Source organism: Symphalangus syndactylus, chromosome 16 (assembly GCF_028878055.3).
Source record: "Symphalangus syndactylus isolate Jambi chromosome 16, NHGRI_mSymSyn1-v2.1_pri, whole genome shotgun sequence".
Lineage (NCBI taxonomy): Eukaryota > Metazoa > Chordata > Mammalia > Primates > Hylobatidae > Symphalangus > Symphalangus syndactylus.
Window position 1 is genome coordinate 61,826,886 of NC_072438.2, and position 9,576 is coordinate 61,836,461.

Consider the following 9,576-nt stretch of genomic DNA (forward strand, 5'->3'; position numbering starts at 1 on the left):
GTCTAACATTTAAGTCTTTAATCCACCTTGAATAAATTTTTGTATAAGGTGTAAGGAAGGGATCCAGTTTCAGCTTTCTACATATGGCTAGCCAGTTTTCCCAGCACCATTTATTAAATAGGGAATCCTTTCCCCATTTCTTGTTTTTGTCAGGTTTGTCAAAGATCAGATGGTTGTAGATATGTGGCATTATTTCTGAGGGCTTTGTTCTGTTCCATTGGTCTATATCTCTGTTTTGGTACCGGTACCATGCTGTTTTGGTTACTGTAGCCTTGTAGTATAGTTTGAAATCAGGTAGCATGATGCTTCCAGCTTTGTTCTTTTGGCTTAAGATTGACTTGGCGATATGGGCTCTTTTTTGGTTCCATATGAACTTTAAAGTAGTTTTTTCCAATTCTGTGAAGAAAGTCATTGGTAGCTTGATGGAGATGGTATTGAATCTATAAATTACTTTGGGCAGTATGGCCATTTTCACGATATTGATTCTTCCTACCCATGAGCATGGAATGTTCTTCCATTTGTTTGTATCCTATTTTATTTCATCGAGCAGTGGCTTGTAGTTCTCCTTGAAGAAGTCTTTCATGTTCCTTGTAAATTGGATTCCTAGGTATTTTATTCTCTTTGAAGCAATTGTGAATGGGAGTTCACTCATGATTTGGCTCTCTGTTTGTCTGTTATTGGTGTGTAAGAATGCTTGTGATTTCTGCATATTGATTTTGTGTCCTGAGACTGCTCAAGTTGCCTATCAGCTTAAGGAGATTTTGGGCTGAGATGATGGGGTTTTCTAGATATACAATCATGTCATCTGCAAACAGGGACAATTTGACTTACTGTTTTCCTAACTGAATACCCTTTATTTCCTTCTCCTGCCTGATTGCCCTGGCCAGAACTTCCAACACTATGTTGAATAGGAGTGGTGAGAGAGGGCATCCCTGTCTTGTGCCAGTTTTCAAAGGGAATGCTTCCAGCTTTTGCCCATTCAGTATGATATTGGCTGTGGGTTTGTCATAGATGGTTCTTATTATTTTGAGATACGTCCCATCAATACCTAATTTATTGAGAGTTTTTAGCATGAAGGGTTGTTGAATTTTGTCAAAGGCCTTTTCTGCATCTATTGAGATAATCATATGTTTTTTGTCGTTGGTTCTGTTTGTATGCTGGATTACGTTTATTGATTTTCATGTGGTGAACCAGCCTTGCATCCCAGGGATGAAGCCCACTTGATGATGGTGGATAAGCTTCTTGATGTGCTGCTGGATTCTTTTTGCCAGTATTTTATTGAGGATTTTTGCATCAATGTTCATCAAGGATATTGGTCTAAAATTCTCTTTTTTTGTTGTGTCTCTGCCAGGCTTTGGTGTCAGCATGATGCTGGCCTCATAAAGTGAGTAAGGGAGGATTCCCTCTTTTTCTATTGATTGGAATAGTTTCAGCAGGAATGGTACCAGCTCCTCCTTGTACCTCTGGTAGAATTCGGCTGTGAATCCATCTGGTCCTGGAGTTTTTTTGGTTAGTAAGCTATTAATTATTGCCTCAATTTCAGATCCTGTTATTGTTCTATTCAGAGATTCAAATTCTTCCTGGTTTAGTCTTGGGAGGGTGTATGTGTTAAGGAACTTATCCATTTCTTCTAGATTTTCTAGTTTCTTTGCGTAGAGGTGTTTATAGTATTCTCTGATGGCAGTTTGTAATTCTGTGGGATCAGTGGTGATATCCCCTTTATCATTTTTTATTGCGTCTAGTTGATTCTTCTCTCTTTTCTTCTTTATTAGTCTTGCTAGTGGTCTATCAATTTTGTTGATCTTTTCAAAAAACCAGCTCCTGGATTCATTGATTTTTTGAAGGGTTTTTTGTGTCTCTATTTCCTTCAGTTCTGCTCTGATCTTAGTTATTTCTTGCCTTCTGCTAGCTTTTGAATGTGTTTGCTCTTGCTTCTCTAGTTCTTTTAATTGTGATGTTAGGTTGTCAATTTTAGACCTTTCCTGCTTTCTCTTCTGGGCATTTAGTGCTATAAATTTCCCTCTACATACTGCTTTAAATGTGTCTGAGAGATTCTGGTATGTTGTGTCTTTGTTCTCATTGGTTTCAAAGAACATCTTTATTTCTGCCTTTATTTCGTTATGTACCCAGTAGTCATTCAGGAGCAGGTTGTTCAGTTTCCATGTAGTTGAGCGGTTTTGAGTGAGTTTCTTAATCCTGAGTTCTAGTTTGATTGCACTGTGGTCTGAGAGACAGTTTGTTATAATTTCTGTTCTTTTACATTTGCTGAGGAGAGCTTTACTTCCAACTATGTGGTCAATTTTGGAATAGGTGTGGTGTGGTGCTGAAAAAAATGTATATTCTGTTGATTTGGGGTGGAGAGTTCCGTAGATGTCTATTAGGTCCACTTTGTGCAGAGCTGAGTTCGATTCCTGGATATCCTTGTTAACTTTCTGTCTCGTTGATCTGTCTAATGTTGACAGTGGGGTGTTAATGTCTCCCATTATTATTGTGTGGGAGTCTAAGTCTCTTTCTGCATCTCTAAGTATGTGCTTTATGAATCTGGGTGCTCCTGTATTGGGTGCATATATATTTAGGATAGTTAGCTCTTCTTGTTGAATTGATCCCTTTACCATTATGTAATGGCCTTCTTTGTCTCTTTTGATCTTTGTTGGTTTAAAGTCTGTTTTATCAGAGACTAGGATTGCAACCCCTGCTTTTTTTTTGTTTTCCATTTGCTTGGTAGATCTTCCTCCATCCCTTTATTTTGAGCCTATGTGTGTCTCTGCACGTGAGATGGGTTTGCTGAATATAGCACACTGATGGGTCTTGACTCTTTATCCAATTTGCCAGTCTGTGTCTTTTAATTGGAGCATTTTGCCCATTTACATTTAAGGGCAATATTGTTATGTGTGAATTTGATCCTGTCATTATGATGTTAGCTGGTTATTTTGCACATTAGTTGATGCAGTTTCTTCCTAGCCTTGAAGGTCTTTACAACTTGGCATGTTTTTGCAGTGGCTGGTACTGGTTGTTCCTTTCCATGTTTAGTGCTTCCTTCAGGAGCTCTTTTAGGGCAGGCCTGGTGGTGACAAAATCTCTCAGCATTTGCTTGTCTGTAAAGTATTTTATTTCGCCTTCACTTATGAAGCTTAGTTTGGCTGGATATGAAATTTTGGGTTGAAAATTCTTTTCTTTAAGTATGTTGAATATTGGCCCCCGCTGTCTTCTGGCTTGTAGAGTTTCTGCCGAGAGATCCGCTGTTAGTCTGATGGGCTTCCCTTTCTGGGTAACCCGACCTTTCTCTCTGGCTGCCCTGAACATTTTTTCCTTCATTTCAACTTTGATGAATCTGATAATTATGTGTCTTGGAGTTGCTCTTCTCGAGGAGTATCTTTGTGGTGTTTTCTGTATTTCCTGAATTTGAATGTTGGCCTGCCTTGCTAGATTGGGGAAGTTCTCCTGGATAATATCCTGCAGAGTGTTTTCCAACTTGGTTCCATTCTCCCTGTCACTTTCAGGTACACCAGTCAGACGTAGATTTGGTCTTTTCACATAGTCCCATATTTCTTGGAGGGTTTGTTCATTTCTTTTTATTCTTTTTTCTCTAAACTTCTCTTCTCACTTCATTTCATTCATTTGATCTTCCATCACTGATACCCTTTCTTCTATTTGATCAAATTGGCTACTGTGGCTTGTGCATTTGTCACATAGTTCTCATGCCTTGGTTTTCAGCTCCATCAGGTCCTTTAAGGACTTCTCTGCATTGGTTATTCTAGTTAGCCATTCATCTAATTTTTTTCAAGGTTTTTAACTTCTTTGCCGTGGGTTTGAACTTCCTCCTTTAGCTCGGAGTAGTTTTATCATCTGAAGCCTTCTTCTCTCAACTCGTCAAAGTCATTCTCCATCCAGCTTTGTTCCGTTGCTGATGAGGAGCTGTGTTCCTTTGGAGGATGAGAGGCGCTCTGATTTTTAGAGTTTCCAGTTTTTCTGGTCTGTTTTTTCCCCATCTTTGTGGTTTTATCTACCTTTGGTCTTTGATGATGGTGATGTACAGATGGGGTTTTGGTGTGGATGTCCTTTCTGTTTGTTAGTTTTCCTTCTAACTGTCAGGACCCTCAGCTGCAGGTCTGTTGGAGTTTGCTGGAGGTCTACTGCAGACCCTGTTTGCCTGGGTATCAGCAGCGGAGGCTGCAGAATAGCGGATATTGGTGAACAGCAGATGTTGCTGCCTGATCGTTCCTCTGTAAGTTTTGTCTCAGAGGAGTACCCGGCCGTGTGAGGTGTCAGTCTGCCCCTACTGGGGGGTGCCTCCCAGTTAGGCTACTCAGGGGTCAGGGACCCACTTGAGGAGGCAGTCTGTTCTCAGATGTCCAGCTGCATGCTGGGGGAAACACTGCTCTCTTCAATTCTGTCAGACAGGGACATTTAAATCTGCAGAGGTTTCTGCTGCCTTTTGTTTGGCTGTGCCCTGCCCCCAGAGGTGGCGGCTACAGAGGCAGGCAGGCCTCCTTGAGCTGCTGTGGGCTCTACCCTGTTCAAGCTTCCTGGCGACTTTGCTTACCTACTCAAGCCTCGGCAATGGCGGGCACCCCTCCCCCAGCCTCACTGCCGCCTTGCAGTTTGATCTCAGACTGCTGTGCTAGCAATAAGCGAGGCTCCTTGGGCATAGGACCCTCTGAGCCAGGCACGGGATATAATCTCCTGGTGTGCTGTTTGCTAAGACTGTTGGAAAAGTGCAGTAGTAGAGTGGGAGTGACCCGATTTTCCAGGTGCTGCTGGAAAAAGTCAGTATTAGGGTGGGAGTGACCCAATTTTCCAGGTGCTGTCTGTCACCCCTTTCTTTGACTAGGAAAGGGAATTCCCTGACCCCTTGCACTTCCCAGGTGAGGTGATGCCTCACCCTGCTTCGGCTCACACTCGGTGTGCTGCACCCACTGTCCTGCACCCACTTTCTGACACTCCCCAGTGAGATGAACCCAGTACCTTATTTGGAAATGCAGAAGTCACCTGTCTTCTGTGTTGCTCATGCTGGGAGCTGTAGACTGGAGCTGTTCCTATTCGGCCATCTTGGCTCCACCCACTCGATTAGCAAGATATTAATCAGCAGTAACAGTTGCAGCAAAAGCTGGTTACAAACAATCGATAGAAACAGGACGTGAAGCTAGACAACCGGTTAGACCAGAAATTCTCAGAAGGGAGTATGCCTTAACCTAAAGAGGCCTAGAAGAACTGTGGCAAGATGAGGGCATTTACAGCCCTATCTTATCCATATGAACAGGCACCCCCCATGCCTCTGTTTATAGGCTCTCCACAAGGGTCACATTCCATTCCCAGAGCTATGAACATCTGCTTTTCTGGGATAGGAATCTTGGTGAAGTGAAACCTCCCTGACTGCACATCTGTTCATAGGCTCTCTGCAGGGGGAAGCACATCACACGCTGTTGGCTCATTCTGGCAGTCCAACCTGGCATTGTCTTTACACAATCCTGCATGCAACTTTGTATTTACAATAATCAGGAGCATTTCATCTTTTATTCCGTAGCAATAGTTTCAGGGGGTCTCCCTACAGTTGGCAAGCCTGGCCTCAAGTGATCCTACCGTATCTGCCTCCCAACGTGCTAAGATTACAGGTGTGAATCACTGTGTCTGGCTCAGATTTTTTTTTCTTTGTTCATTGCATTATTCATATCAAAGTGGAAGTATCTCTGATAATTCTATCCTTACTACACTACCTAATATAGCATCCTCCTAGTTACCTTTCCAACTAACTTGCATTAAGTTTCTTAATAGTGTTTATCATATAAACACTGTTCGTTTATTTATTTATTTGTTGTCATATTTACTGTTTTATTCAACCCATGAAGGTGTCAAACACTTTATGGCCAAGTCCATGTCTGCTTGTTGATCACTTATCTCTGGGACCTTGATCACTATGTAGCACAATATAGACACTTAGTATTTGTTAATGAAGAGACAATAAATATATTAAAAGACTGGGTGTGGTGGCTCATGCCTGTAATCCCAGCACTTTGGGAGGCTGAGGTGGGAGGTGAGGCTGTGTTGCCAGAAGCTGTGCAACTAATGAATTTGGAGGCAGGAATCCATATTAATACTTTCCAGATACAGAGAAACTCTTGGTTTTAACAATCTGCTTCTTTGTCAGGTATTGACTCTTGATTTTAGGCTCAGAAAAAAATTTAACACTTATAACCAGTAAGTCTAGTAGAGTAGGTAAAAACAAAGACCATAGAGGAGGCTAGACAGAAAGTAAAAGGCAAAAATGCCCCAGGGTAAGTCACCTAGAATTAGAAAGTGAAGAATTATGCTCGGTGTCAAAGCAGGACTCCACTAGGTCACTAGGTTCACCTACAAAAAAATGGACCATTTGCTGTTGGTCTCTGGGATTGAAAATTCCCCCTTCCTCCTTCCTGTCTGGCCTCTGCTTTACATTCACTGTGTAGCTGAAAGTTTTCTTGTTTGTTTGTTTCTGTTTTTTTTTTTTTTTTTTTTTTTTTTTGTAAAACATTGTCCACAAATGTTTGATAGATTTTAAAACCCAGGATACACTAGACTCTGCAGGGTACTGAGGAGCCATGTGACTACCACTCCAATGCACCTCCACACATGTTCTCTTTCCTGTTTCTTTGCAGACTTTCTTCTTCCTGGTTCCATTTGCTTCTAGTAATTTAGGGCTGTATTCACTGACGGGTTCCAAGAGCTCCTGATAAACTTTTGACTAACAATTACATGTGTGTGTCTTTCCTGTGGGAAGAAATCAGTGGTGATTTGGGACATTATGAACTTAGGATTCTGAAAGCAGAATTCTGATTTAACAGTGTAACAGATTTCATGAACGTCATGGTGCTAATTTGAACCAGTAAGCAGCCTTTGAGAGGAATATACATTTCCTTAAAATCTGGGGAACACCAGGAGAATCTTTCTGGATGGACTTACCTGAAAACCTCTGCTGGGCAAAGTGAAAGGGAAGATGCAATTCTCCTGGGAAGGGGGGATGCTGATGTAGAGGGTGACAAGTTATATAACATGAAGTATTCACTCAACTGGATAGATTTAGGCTTAGGGTTATGTTTAAGAAAGAAGGGAGAAAAAAAGGAAGAAGATGAAGAAAGGAAGCAAGAAAAAATAAAATTTATTCTAAGATAAAATTTCTGCATTGTACTAAACTACTTTTTCTGGCTGCCATTAACCAAGATAAGCAATGCTCAAGTTGAGTAAGACTGGATTTAGAATTGTCTGGGGGCTTCCAAAAGAGGCATAAAGAAATAAGAAGGAATACAGGCCTGCGGCATCAGAGTCTGAGCTGGGGGTATAGATTTGTGTGAATTTCGATAGGCATGGTGGCCCAGCCTGTAATCCCAGCAAGCGTGAGGCTGAGGTGGAGAACTGCTTGAGCTCAGGTGTTTGAGACCAGCCTGGGTAACATGGAGAGACTCCGTCTCTATGAAACACAAAAAATAATAACCCAAGATGGTGGCATGCACCTTGGTGCCAGCTGCTGAGGAGGCTGAGGCGAGAGGACTGTTCAAGTCCAGGAGGTCGAGACTACAGTGAGCCGTGTTTGTGGCACTGCACTCAGGCCTGGGCCACAGAGTGAGACTCTGTCTCAAGTGGGGGAAAGAAAAGATTTGTGTGAATTTGGTGCTGCTTTATATTTCAAAATAAGGAAGTGGATATGTGAATATATGGCATAAAAGGGTCGAGATGCTGGACCCCAGTGAACTCAATTGTTTTGAAGGTCTGACTTTAACAAGGCTGGACATCTGGAGTGACTCAAATGTTTCTTTCTAGTGCAGCTAGAACTTTGCCTCCTTTAGAGTGAGCTTATGGAGGACTTGAATATACTCAGAGTGCATCTGAGAGGTATCTGCTTCCAGAATGAATTAGAATACCTAGATTTGAACCATAATCAGATAACTGTTAAGGGGCTACTTAAAGAGATATGATTCTTAAGTTTACAGTATTGAATTCAGCTGCATATTGTAAATATTTGTAAGTTGGATTATATTATGGAAGTACTTGGTACAAATGGCCATGCAGAGAAATAGGTAGGAATGAGACTGCATAGTCTGATATCTAAAAAATAAGTGGAACAACATTGGGAAACCCTGTTCATATTTCAGATCTCTATTCTCTCATTAGAACCTAACTTCTGTCCTCTGGTCCCTATTTTTGAAAAAAAAAATGTATTTAAAAATCTGAAAAAACATTGATGAAGATATCCCAAGAGCCAGCCTCCTGGTTCCATGACCCCAATCAGAGGACTAAGCTTAAATCTAATAAGATGTATAGGCTTGGAGCCAATGGGGTGAGGGGATATCCATGGAAGGTTCAACTGGCCAAGGCCTCAGACTCAAGAAGAACCTCAAATTTAGATGTTAGATTTTTCCTCCAATTGAGATTGTACCTACAGCCACAGAGCTTCATGGATGGGAATGAAAACGGTCATGTCTCAATTTTTAAACTGTGATCAGTTAGACGACCTCATTGCCTATGACGCTGTGCCATCTAATACAATGTTTGTGTTGTCTAATCTTGTACTTAGTCCAGTGATAGTGCGTTGCATTTTTGTGTTAAAAGAAGACATTTGTTAAATGTAGCTCTAAAAACACACCTGGTTTTTGTTTTACTGTGTTTATTCTTTGTGCTCAGGCACATTTAGGCCTTTCTGTCTTCTCTGTTGAATTGTGGGCCTGGACTCCCAAAACCTCCATTTCTAAATTTGCCTTGCCAATGGGGTCACAGTTAGTCTTTGTCAATGGTAGCCTGACTTGGTGAGACACGAGACAGTAAAAAGATGAACAGTCATTCTGGTTATGGCCTGGCAGTAAGGTGGCAGTGCATTAGTTTGGCTCTCACGGTGTTGGCTGCTTTGGTTTCAGTTCCTGTCTGAAGTCTGACAGGTAGAATCCTTTTTTTTTCCTTTCTTTTGTTTGAGACTGAGTTTCTCTTTTGTCACCCAGGCTGGATCCAGTGCAATGGTACGATATTGGCTCACTGCAGCCTCCGCCTCCCGGGTTCACGTGATTCTCCTGCCTCAGCCTCCCAGAGTAGCTGGGACTACAGGTGCCTGCCACCACGCCTGACTAATGTTTTGTATTTTTTTTAGTAGAGATGGGGTTTCACCATGTTAGCCAGGATGGTCTGGATCTCCTGACCTCATGATCTGACCGCCTCAGCCTCCCAAAGTGCTGGGATTACAAGCTTGAGCCACCATGCCCGGCCTGGAAACTTTGTTTTTTGTATGCAGTTCATCCAGTTCTAGCTAAGATGTAAACATTGGAAACTAATTTGAAACTGAAGGAAAAAGTGGTTAAAAAAAGTTTTACATATAAAACTACTATGGAAACTGCATTAGCCAAAGGTTTGGTCCATAGCACTAATTGGATTACCTATCAGGGCAGATAAAGTTTAGCCATGTGGACAGGTCCCAGTTTTGTCCTGTCCTGAAATAATTTGGATCCACTCCAGCTGTCTTTTGTAAAATAATGAGTTTATGATGCCATGTCATGGCTAGAGTTTCACGGTAACATCGATTTGATCTTTGTGTGTATGGATACATGTTTCTATGTGTTT